This window comes from Odontesthes bonariensis, chromosome 20 (genome assembly GCF_027942865.1).
Source record: "Odontesthes bonariensis isolate fOdoBon6 chromosome 20, fOdoBon6.hap1, whole genome shotgun sequence".
NCBI classification, from domain to species: domain Eukaryota; kingdom Metazoa; phylum Chordata; class Actinopteri; order Atheriniformes; family Atherinopsidae; genus Odontesthes; species Odontesthes bonariensis.
This window is the reverse complement of record NC_134525.1, coordinates 3,811,289-3,823,711: the sequence shown is the minus strand read 5'-3', so window position 1 is coordinate 3,823,711 and position 12,423 is coordinate 3,811,289. Positions and strand designations below refer to the sequence as shown.

General features: G+C 38.9%; 1 long non-coding RNA gene across 1 annotated transcript; it reads right to left on the bottom strand.

Annotated features, from left to right (window-relative positions):
- Window positions 1–204: 204 nt before the first annotated feature.
- Window positions 205–1,735, bottom strand: LOC142369693 (uncharacterized). Its single transcript, XR_012767680.1, has 3 exons — window positions 1,658–1,735; window positions 381–439; window positions 205–257 (listed from the first exon to the last, which is right to left on the bottom strand). It is a non-coding gene; the product is annotated as an uncharacterized LOC142369693 (long non-coding RNA).
- Window positions 1,736–12,423: the final 10,688 nt, after the last annotated feature.

Below are 12,423 nucleotides of genomic sequence, written 5' to 3'. Positions count from 1 at the left end.
CGCGAGGGGACACGCCCCCGCGCGAGCGGCAGGGTCTTCGCCAGCCGCTCGCTCTATTTATGTCCCTCTGAGCTCGCGCCCCTCTGACTCACGGTTGCGCCAGCAGAGCGGGAAAAGGCTTCAAACTGCCTTTTCCATCCACACAGAACAGCTCTGCTCCGGCTGGCTGGGAAGTCCTCGCTGGGGCTGCTGCTGCTGCTGCCGCTCCTCCTGCACCTGCTGCTGCTGCTTCACCTCCACCTCCTTCGGCTTTTCCTCTGCCGCACACAGGCATGATGGGAAATGGAGTCTCTTCTTTCTTTACTTCATTTATTAGTATTATTATTACAACTCATCAGTGCTGACAACAACATTATTGTCTGGCCTAAACACACTCCTACCTTGCTCTTGTAGGGGGTTCCTCCTGTACCGGAGGCTGCAGGGCCACAGGTTCAGGGCCCTTAGTATGAATTAGCCAGAGAAGGAAAGAATTGATTTCAATGAATACTCTACAGCCGTGAGTGCTGGATGTCAATTAAGTTTGATTTGTTTCAAGTTAGAATAAATGACAGTGTCTTGACACTTGTAGCAAACTTAAAGTTAGCTCTCCAAAGTATAGGTAGACTTCAATTTATCCAAGAATAAAGTCCTTTCTTTCCTATTTTACTTGAAAGACCCCTGTGTGGCAGTCAACTAGCCAAAACTGCCAGAAAAAAAAGGGCTCATTTATTCTCACGGAGTCAATTAGGGATTCATTGGCACTAAAGTGGATCCACGAGCCAGGATTGTTTGGTAAAGTTTCACTTTCTGTTAACTCTACATGGATTTATTTACGTTTTAAAGACTTTTTAATAAACAGAGTTACGTTCTTGCATTTGTGGGACGTTGTGCAAAATCAGGGACATAAACCTGTGGCCAGTAATGGATCTCTATAGAACTATAATCTCTACAATTCCAGACATCAGTGTGAATCCTGTCTAAAGATGGTTTAAAGGTTGTTTACGCATTTTGGGACACCTTTTAAAATACTTAGACAGCACAGGTAACCTGTTAAAATACATGTTTTTGCTGCGTTTTCTTTTTCACAGACAAAGAAATGATGTCAGGAATTGAAATCCTAAAGGTGTGACTGTGTGACAGGAACGGCTTTCTTCAAACCATGTTTCCAGACAGGTTCAGCAAAGTTGTGTTGTCATAACCTTACTGTTACAAAGCGATTCTCCCTCACAGCTCAAACCGTCACAGTCTTATCGTGTTCTCAGCACATTGAAATCTTACCAAAAAGAAGCACTTCTTGACTTTTAGCCTGAGTTCAAATATTTCTTTCATATAATCTCATTGGTTTGACGTTAAACTGTTAAAAGAAAAAAGAACTCTCTTTTACACATAGATACACCTGGTCTCGGAGGTTTCTGCCTCTACAGTGACAGATTATCCTGTTATCAGTGAACAGAGCAAAGCGGAAACATGCTAAGACATTTACAGTTTTTTGAGCAAACTTTCCATAAGAAAGAAGTCAAAGAAGGTTCATGAATCTCCGGATACATTTTCCTTCTGTGATTTTCGGCTGTCACGCTTTGAACCTGCCACACTTTGTTATGTTAGTCGATGCGTTTCTTTCTCCTCTGGTGAACGCCATGATGCCGACACAGTGCAACACAGTGAACGTTTCACTCACCTCCTCTCCAGCGAGTCCACAGAAAAGCCAGCAGCACCAAAAACACAACACGCTTCATCTCTGTTCAGCTGGACTGCCGTTGCAGTAGTTAACAATAAATCAGCCGGCTGTGAAACAGGAAAAATGCCATCCAACTGCTCTGTGTCACGTGTGAACACTGCAGTCATGAATCAGTGATATCTGAAATACTTTGGTGTGGCAGACTCTCAGTAACATTTTACACTTTCATGTTAATAATTCATTTGATAGATCCGATGGGCCAGAGCTTGTTTAACCGCTCAAACTCAAACTATAAATACAAACTCTAAATGACTACAATACGAATGGATGAGCAGACAGTACATAACCCCGAGTAAGCTGCACCTTTTGAACCCAAATATCCCAGGTACTTGCATTAAATGTAATCAACAAAAAGCTTCTTTATTCCATGGCATGTGGGAATGCCCTCTGATGCTCTCTTTTTGGGAAAAAGTGTTGAACCTGGCCAGTCCAATCATTGAAAAAGAAGTACCTCTCAAACCAAAGTTATGTTTGCTAAACATTCACCCGGACAACTTTGTGACCTCCAAAAATGAAAAATCCCTACTCAATATTTGTTTTCTGGAAGCTAAAAGATGTGTAGCCTGTTCATGGAAAAGGCATAAACCTAACAGGGATGTCTTTTTACTCGGCTTTAGAAAAGACGAGCTACACCACAAAAAATAAGCTTGACAAGTTTTGGAAAATCTGGAAGGTTTTTTGTCATTTCCTTGAGAAAAATGAAGTAGATGGGTGGAACGAAGAGCTGAATTAGTTTACACATTTACATATACGTATCATATTATTATTAATATTTTTTTCTCCTTCCAGTTATTTATTTATTCATTTCATTTTAATAATTATTATTGCTATTATTATCGTTGCTTTTTTTTCTTGTATGTACCTTCTTGTTCTGTGTTGTTCACCGTTTGTAAATGAAAAAAATGTGCAATAAACATATGTTTAAAAAAAATAATAATAATAATTCATTTTATTTCTCTGTAATTTACTGAAACTTTACAGAGGCACATACTAAGCTTTTTTTTTTTTTTTTGCAAGATTAACTGTTTAAAGTCCTCAGTTTCTTCTGTTCACCCCAAGGTCAAAAGCCCAAAAGCTACATCTCAGACTCTACATTTGACTTGATCTAACTCAACTTTATTCTTGGGATGAATTATAAAGACATCCTGGAACCTCTTGCAGTTCAGTACAGTGTTAAAAAAAGAATAAGAGACACCTGACACTGCAGCTGAAATGCAGCAGTAGGAACGTTACTGTTGCTGACTTCATCCAGCAGGAGCTGGAAGGACCTGGGACACTACATGAAATGCTTGGTGAAGGAGACCAGTGCACAGAAGGTGTGATGTTTGTTTAATATTTTAAACTCTGGATCCACTTTCCCACAGCCCAAACCGCAGACGGTCATCTGTTTCCATGCATATGGGCATACTACATTTATTTGCTCCATTGGCAAAACTAAAAACAGCAGCTTCTCAGTTTCCTGTGATCATGCAGGAATGATTCCATGAGTGACCATTCACACAGTCATGTGGGATTACTAAAGTTTAGTAATCCCACAGGACTGTAATGTTATCTTGTTCCCACACACAGTTTCAGCTGAACTATGTCATCACACTGAGGCATGGCGACACAATAAAACCTCATTTCCACACATTGCTAAATATTAGCCACTTACTAATGCAGCAATGATTTCCCCACAGATGTTTCCAGTAGGAATGTGTGGAATGTTTCTACAGAAGTCTGACTGATTCTCTTTAGACATTTGCATGTGTTGTCGGTTAAACAAAACCCATTCGATTTGTGGATATAATTTTTTTTTAGCTTTAGCTTTGGATTGACTTGGATCTGTCATGATTCATGATGTTCAATCAATCAATCAATCAATCGATCAATCAATCAATCAATCAAATTTGATTTATATAGCCCTTTACAATAGCCAACTGGTACTCAAAGTGCTTTACAACAGGATATTTTTTGGATTGATGTTTTGCTTTTTTCTGAAGAAAACAACCCTGATAGGACAACTTTTCAACAGTGACCGTATTCGGTGCTTTTGTTTTGTTCGAGGGGGCTGCCATCTCCACCGGAGAAAGTTCACTGAAAAAACACAACACGCTTGGTCTTACTCACAGATAGTTACTATATCTGAAGTTTTTACTTTATCTGATTGATAACACTGATATAGTTGGCTCTCTTTGAGGATTATGCTGAAATATAAAACCTTTCCAAACCCTTCATATTTCAGGAAATGTATGGAGCCATTTCAGGGCCATGATATTTGGTCATTTAACAAATCCAAATCCATTTAATTGTTTTTTTCTATTTCAAATTTTCCTTTTTTCTACTTTTTGTTTTCTTGAGTTTCAGATTTTACATTTTCAGATTCGGATATTTTGTTTCCAGTTCAAAACCTTTTTTTTTTTTTTTTTTTTAACACTTTCAGATTTATTTATTATTTTTTCTGTTTTAAACTTTTGGCACTGATCCGGGGCTTCAGATGATATCTGGCTGTTAGGGTTCCCTTAGTCACGATGCCTGCAGGAAAATGTGGGAACTCCAATAACTTGTTTGCCACTTCTTATATTTTGTATTACATAACACAGGCCACAGATAAAGTTTGGTTATTTAGGCCGTTTGGGTCAACACCACTGTAGTGCAGTGATAGATAGAGGGATAAAATGTGCCAAAATTTTCTAAGTGAACATTTCCCTCACCCACAAAGTATCACACGCAGTAGTTGACTCTTACACTGAACTGTTCAAAATTGGACTTTGATTTAAAAAAATTCTAATTTCTTTTTTGGCCCTGAAATGGCTCCATACTTTGCTGTTAATTTATGGCGTTTCAATAAAGATGCACATCCAAATAGGTTTAAATAAAAAATTCTTTATTTAAAAAAAAAAAAAACTGACCGTTTAAAAAAAAAAAAAAAAAATCAACATTTATAAAAAAATTACTCAACAATTACATCAAATAAATCACTTCATGTGGTGGCTACAACCTGTAACCCTACTTCATTTAGTCATAACTGTTCCAAACACATTCAGAGTGTCGGAGTGAAAGGTTTCCAGCTCCCACACTCGCTCCAATATCTAATAGATATTTCGTTTATCGTTCACTCTGAGGTGTTGTTTTTCTTTCATTGATCTTCAGTGTTGTTCTCATGTGACTGCAGCCATGTCGCAGTACAGTCACATGTGGAAGTTACACCCCTCAACGAGAAGAAATCAGTGAAAATAATCAAGCAGTAGTCAAAGACGTAATGGCTCTAAATGCAGGCAGTACGATTTAATTGTAATGTGTGCATTTAAAGCCATTTACTTGTTGGGACTTTAGTTATTTTATAAATAAAGACGTATATTCAAGGGTTTAGTGAAACCTAACCCAGAAGCCATTGAGCGAGAGGCAGAGTACACCCTCACCAGTCCGTCACAGGGCCAGAATTACAGCAAGTGGTGATTACATTCAACAGTGTTGGACAATACATCATAGCAAAACAAACAAAAGAAGATAATATATTAAAAAAGAATCAAAGAAAATAAAACTTTCAAGGTACCTGCACAATAGATAGAACAGTTATGTAACGCAGAGTTTAAGTTACAACACGTCACAACTTCTTCTTCTTTTTACAAAACATTTGACACTAATATTAGGAGACTTTGTCACAAAGAAGGAAAATGAACATGATTTTTCCCTTTGTGACACACATACAGCGGCTTTGTGTGTCTGAGTTATTCTTTTACTTCTTCTTTACTATATTTAAAGGGGGGAGGAGATACGCTTTGCTGTGCCTTCCGCCCAGTCTTATGGAAAAACTCTAAATAGTCGCATAAAGGAAGACAATGTAGTGCCATGCAGTTCTACTGTCAAAGTAACGTCCTTCACTAAACTGCCTGCTCTGTGGATCTGGGATGGTTTGTGTATTTGGTCAATGGTTTGGGACTCAGCAGCGAGTAATATTTGGATTTGACTTTGTAGAGGGTCAGTTCTAATGCAATGTTGTGGCAGAACGTAACGTTAACTTTCTCGGTTTGAATATCTAACCTCAAACAAGTAGATTAATTTATAATGTGCAAGGATGGAGCAGCAAATCAATGCAAAGAGACATTGATTTGCAGTAAAGCTGCCTGAAGACATTAGGGATTTGGACAGGATCACTGTTGTCAAAACTGTAGTATTCTATGGAGTTTTCTTCATGTTCAGTACCAAGAAAACTCCACAAAAATCTTGTCTGTGGACATAAATTCCTTGATGAAAGTTATGCGGCTATTTCTCATTTTGCTGTAAGACTGGACCTCAGATTTCAGAGAATTTTACATGCAAGTGCAAATCTTGTGCGTCCTTCATTAATCAGTGTGCATAAAGTGTTATAAATACTTCTAAAACAAAACAAATCTTGTTCTCAAATGCTTTTCAAACTTCTTTAACCAAGTGCTGGTGCGACAGCCAGTTCAGAACCTTCAAAGAACTGGTTGATTTTGCACAACCATGAGCTACCACTGAGCTTCATCATGACGTCACTTTACACGTCCCTTCGATGTACGATCGACATTCTCTCTGGCGTATTCTAGATTTCTGTATAGTACCATAGTGCATGCGGACACTTTATCTTCACAAATAACTGAGTTTGGCTCAGTTTCCCTTCAAAGTGATGTCTTAACATCACCAGTTTAGTTTATAAATGCTGTTTTAAACAGCAGTTGGTGTTTGTGAGCAACATTTGTAAATGCTGCTTAGTGTTCTTAAAACTCAGTGCTGTTCATTAACACAGAGATTGTGAATGTTGCCCTATAAAATCCATTAGCACGGTTTATAAACCACCACGGATGCTTTTAGAATGTTAGGCAGCAATGAGAGGAACGATGAGCTCATGCATCTACTTCATGTCCATGTTGAAGCTCAGTTTGTGATATTCTGTTCCTCGGTTAGGCTGAACAAGATTCACTAATCTATGCCGTTTATGCATGAACCGTTGAGCAGTTAGAAAAAAGAACCACCTCTAAGTTCGGCTCCAAGCCAGCAGTGGCACAAAGTTAGTCGAAAAGGCCGTCAGAGTCTCATAGATGCTTGAGTTTTGCTCTGATGCTGTAAACATGTCTCCGCCTTCGTCTCCCTGCAAAAAGAAACAAAACAGAGGTCAGCGTTGAAATCATGAAACAGGATTTAACGTATGTCGGCTTTAAGATTAATCCATTGATCAGCAGAACTGATACATGGTCTGTTTTAGCTGATGATAAAAACATCTCCAACAGAGTGGAAACCTTTGATTTAATAATAGTTACCGAGATGAATTTACAATATATTTATATTGTTGTACTTACATGTCCAATGAGCATGATTCTGTCACAAGCTTGGTGAATCTTGTGTGGGGACGGGTGAATCTTGTGTGGGGACGGATGAATCTTGTGTGGGGACGGGTGAATCTTGTGTGGGGACGGGTGAATCTTGTGTGGGGACGGGTGAATCTTGTGTGGGGATGGATGAATCTTGTGTGGGGACGGGTGAATCTTGTGTGGGGACGGGTGAATCTTGTGTGGGGATGGATGAATCTTGTGTGGGGATGGATGAATCTTGTGTGGGGATGGATGAATCTTGTGTGGGGATGGATGAATCTTGTGTGGGGACGGGTGAATCTTGTGTGGGGATGGATGAATCTTGTGTGGGGACGGGGCTATGCTTAGCCTGGTGAGAGTAAGAATAATTTGTGTCATTGTGGAGTTAACAGCATTTTCACTGTATATCCTGGATACATTCTTATTTTATGGTTATATTTTAGTCACCAATAATAGCTGTTTAAGTTATGCAATCTATGAAACTGCATCACATTACTTCAAGACATGAAATAAGACTGAAATATGAACATATTTACATACACAAAATATAATAAGTGAGAGCTGAACACATGTTTTACCTTGTTGCTATATTTTTTTCTCCACAGAAGCACGGCTATTAATACTCCAACTGCAACTAATCCAATGGTCACACCTGCAGCAATAGCTGCATTATTCCTTTCTATAACAGAGAAAGAGCCAAAAAATCTTTCATATCAGTGATTACAGATGACAGCACACACACGTCTTAAAAGTTTTAGCCTAACATCCATAGAGTGACTACAGGCTTTGAGCTGCTTCTGTTGGATAGACATTCCTAATGCAAGTGGATGTAACAGTAAAGATGAAATTATCAAATTGAAGAAGTAACCTTTTTTTTCAGTAACATACATCTTTTAAACCATGCTCATTACACATCTTCTGCTTGTTACCATCACAGCTCTCTGTGACAGAGACTAAAACATCATCACTGATACCGTGAGCACCATAACAGACTCGTCTGATCTCTACTGTGTCTTACCTTCTTTAAGAAAGTTACCTTCTTTAAGAAAGAAGTTTGATGTATGTATGTATGTGTCCTCAGTGTTACTGATTTCACACATGTATTCCCCCTCCTGATTTGAGGATAAGTCCTTCAGTGTGAGACCTGTCTCCAACACTTCCTTCACATGCTTTTTCCACTCATCCGAAGCGTTGTAGCTTTCAGCTTCGCTCTTGGTCAGAATGATCTGACCGCGGTTGAATCTCCAGGTGATGTTTTTTATGGGAGATTTCGGGGCCTTGCAGGGAATTTGTATCTCAGCACCTGAGCCACTGATATTAGCTGAAATGATAGGACACAAAAGGACACACAGACATGGAAAAAACATCAATATATTTGATACAAAAAACATTCAGAGGAACATCTGGAAAAGGCAGCGAGATCCACCACCAAATGAAGTTTCATGTTGACATACTTGATTTAAACAAAGTAGTTCTCTTCTGGTTTCTGCGAGTGCTGATGGTGCAGGTGTAATCCAAACCAGTATCACCGTCTGAGAGTATCAGAGAGCTGCTGATGTGGAAAAGCTCGCCTTCCATCTGCTGGACTGTAGGTGTGAACTGAAGAAAAGATTCAGGATCGGTGATCCATTTGAGCTCAGGCTTTGGGTAGATCCCCTCTGAGCTGCAGGTGATCTTGTTTTCTTCCTGTTTAAAGTTGATTTTCTCTACAGGAGCTGCATCAAAAGAGGTTCATATTGTAAAAACATATAGTTGCAGTGTTGCCATCACTGAGCATCTGGTTTCATCATTAATACTCATCATCAATTTCTCATGGTAAGATTCAGAACTTTAGCTTTTAGCTTCACTCACAGATTATAAGACATAAAACTGTGTCATAATCATGTGTCTCTATGGTGTGTCTGACTGACTGACTAAACCAGTTTCCATGCAACAAAGTAATGAAAGTGTCCCTTTGGACTGAGATAATGAGTTTCGGTATAAGTTTGTTGCTCTTCCTTGAGCCATTGTTGTCCGCTCCTCACCTCCAGTATCCACACAAGTGGAAGTGTGAGGTTTATCGTGTTGCATTGGAGTGCAGGGAGCAAAAGTAATGATGATTTCATTTTTCTTAAACACTGGAAAAAAATGCCCCTCCAAAAATAAGTAAAAAAAACAACAAAAACGAGACGTTTTTGCTTGAAATAAGATGTGATATTTGGGACTTTTGAGTTAAAAGTGATCTTGAAATTAAGTTAAAAACCTCTTCAAATGTCAAAAAAAGCTTGTTTCATATGAAATCCGACTCAAAACAATTTGTTTTCAAGACTTTTTCATTTAACAAGATATTCCAGATGTACTGTCTTCAAACAAGTCCCTATATCTGGCTGAAATAGAACTTGTTAGGGAGTTGTGTCTGATATTAAGTGTAATGAGATATTTTGACTAGAAATTAGACAAATATACTTGATAAGACTTTGATTTTTTTCAGTGAATGTGTTGTGGTAATCACAATTCTTTACAATTCTCAGGTTTTGAAACCATACATGGATGAAATTTGAACATTTTCCTCGTCATTCTTATATTTGATGATGAGATTTCTCTGGATTCATGTGTTTCCTGATTTTAGTTGTTATTTTAGATCTTTGGGTTGTTTCTGGAATTTCATATTTCCAGTAGGATTATAACTTAAACCTAAGACTTTCCTCAGACTTCTTAACCACAGATTTCATTTGCTTGTCGTGTCTTTTGCTGTTGCAGCCTTCTCACTGAACAGATTAGATTTGCTTTCCTGTATCTACTCATTGACCTTGGTCACACAGCCTTGAATGAATGCTGTTATCAGTCTGTCCTGGGAGAGAACACTAATCAGCCACATGTCTGCAAGCAGTAGCTGAAAGAACTCACAGCAAAAATGTGAGTAAAAAAATGCATTTTTTTCCAAAACGACAACACAAAAACCTTGCAAAACACTTCTTGCTGTTTAAAAATGCTCTCTTTTATGGTACAAAAAGCTACCGACACTTGTAGTTCTTAAGCAAAGCTCTTAAGTGTGCAGTCACACATCACAAGCAAGCAGATGGCCCAAAACCAGACAAAACACTTCACAGGTACTTAAGAGTCCCATACCTAATACCAACTTACAGTAGCACTCAGACATTTATTTTTGCTTAAATCACATTTCCACTGAACTTTCACGGCAGGGAATAGCTGCAGTTCGACAGCTTCTTACTGGATCTCTTCAGCTTTGACCTCAGTTTTAGTCCCACTTTTACTTTCCGTTATTATTAATACAGACTTACAACAGCAGCTCAGATTAACTGATCATCAGTAAGTGTGAGCACCTCTATAAAAGCAGAATTTTGTCATTTTTCTGGTCTGGAGCATTCAGGTGAGTGTTAACACGATGCTAAGGAGGAAAGACATCAGAAATTATCTTAGAGAAGCTGCCCATCAACCTGGGAAGGGTTATAAGGCCATTTCCAAACTATCTGGAGTCCATCATTCTACAGAAAGAAAGATTATTCACAAGTGGAAAACATTCAAGACAGTCGTCAATCTTTCCAGGAGTGGACGTCCCAGCAAGGTCAGAAACCCAGAGATACATCTCAGACTCTACAGGCCTCAGTTATCATGTTAAATGTTAAAGTTCATGACAGTACAATTAGAAAAAGACTGAACAGGTATGGCTTGTGTGGAAGGGCTGCAGGAGAAAGCCTCTTCTCTCTAAAAAGAACATGGCAGCACAGCTTAGGTTTGCAAAGTTACATCTGAACAAACCACAAGACTTCTGGAACAATGTCCTTTGGACAGAGCAGACCAAAGTGGAGATGTTTGCTCATAATGCACAGCAGCACGTTTGGAGGAAACCAAACACAGCATATCAGCACAAACACCTCACACCAGCTGTCAAGCACGGTGGTGGAGGGCTGATGATCTGGGCTGGTTCTGCAGCCACAGGACCTGGGCACCTCGCAGTCTTCTGCACTTTGAGCCATGATTGCATTTGGCTGTGGTGTTTTGGTTTTGTTCTGAGTTCCAGACGGGGATCTGTGGTAATCAGGCCTACCAATGTTCTTTGGTGTTGATAGAAAAGCTTCCTTGTCTAACTGGGCCTCTACCTGTGTTCTCTTGCTTCTCCTGAGATCTTTGGATACCTCTGCTGACCCCTTCACTGTGTCTGGATTACAGCCTGCATTCAACACTGCTTCCTAACTTTGTACCTGCCTACTCGCCCCGTCGCCATATCGGACAAAACACACCACACCTGGTCCCACACTGGAAAAAATCTAAGTCTTACCAAGTATATTTGTCTCATTTCTAGTCAAAATATCTCATTACACTTAATATCAGACACAACTGCCTAACAAGTACTATTTCAGCCAGATATAGGGACTTGTTTGAAGACAATACATCTGGAATATCTTGTTAAATGAAAAAGTCTTGAAAACAAATTGTTTTGAGTCACATATCATATGAAACAAGCTTTTTGTTTCATTTGAAGAGGTTTTTAAGCTAATTTCAAGATCACTTTTATCTCAAAAGTCCTAAATATCACATTTTATTTCAAGAAATCTTGACAAGCCGATTTTCACTAGTTCCATTGGCAGATTTTTTTTGCTTATTTCAAGCAAAATTAATCTTGTATTTGCTGTTTTTTTACTTATTTTTGGAGGGGCATTTTTTCCAGTGTAAGATACTGTCTAAAGTCTGAGTTAAAGTTGACTTAGTGAGTTAATAAGTTATTGTAATGCGCTAAAATGTATAAAACAGAAACAAATATAGTTTCTTGTCTTTTCTTGTAATAATAATGTAATAATGATATGTTTCTCATACCATCCACATTAAGCTTGATGTAGGAGTCCATGCTTCCACTGATGGTGCTGGTGTAACAGTGATATCTGCCCTGGTCCCGCAACGTCACCCCTGTCAGCCGGAGGGACACATTTCCGCTGGCGATTTGATCCTCAAATAATGATGTCCTGCCCTGGAACAGCTGGTCCTGGAAAGCCAGCTGATCTCTGTTGTGATAGTAGGAGTGGGCCTGAAACTTCTGTTCCCCCTGGATCCAGTGGATAACAGCTTCATCAGCATAACGAAAACTGCACGGTAAAATGCAAGTTTCCCTGAGCTGGCAGGAGACCTCAGTGTCTGAAAAACATCAGGTAGAAACACTGGTCATGGTTGTCTTTATGAGAAACAGTACAGAAAGTAACTGATGTCCACAGTAAAAAGAGTGTTTATCACTACATGTGACTCCTATTAAAGTTAAATGATTATTTGATATTTTGCTGAAATGATTTACATCAGCACAGCTTTAAAATGATGAAATATAAAAAGGCAAGGCAATTTTATTTATAGAGCACAATTCATACACAAGGCAATTCAAAGTGCTTCACAGCTATATAAAATCAC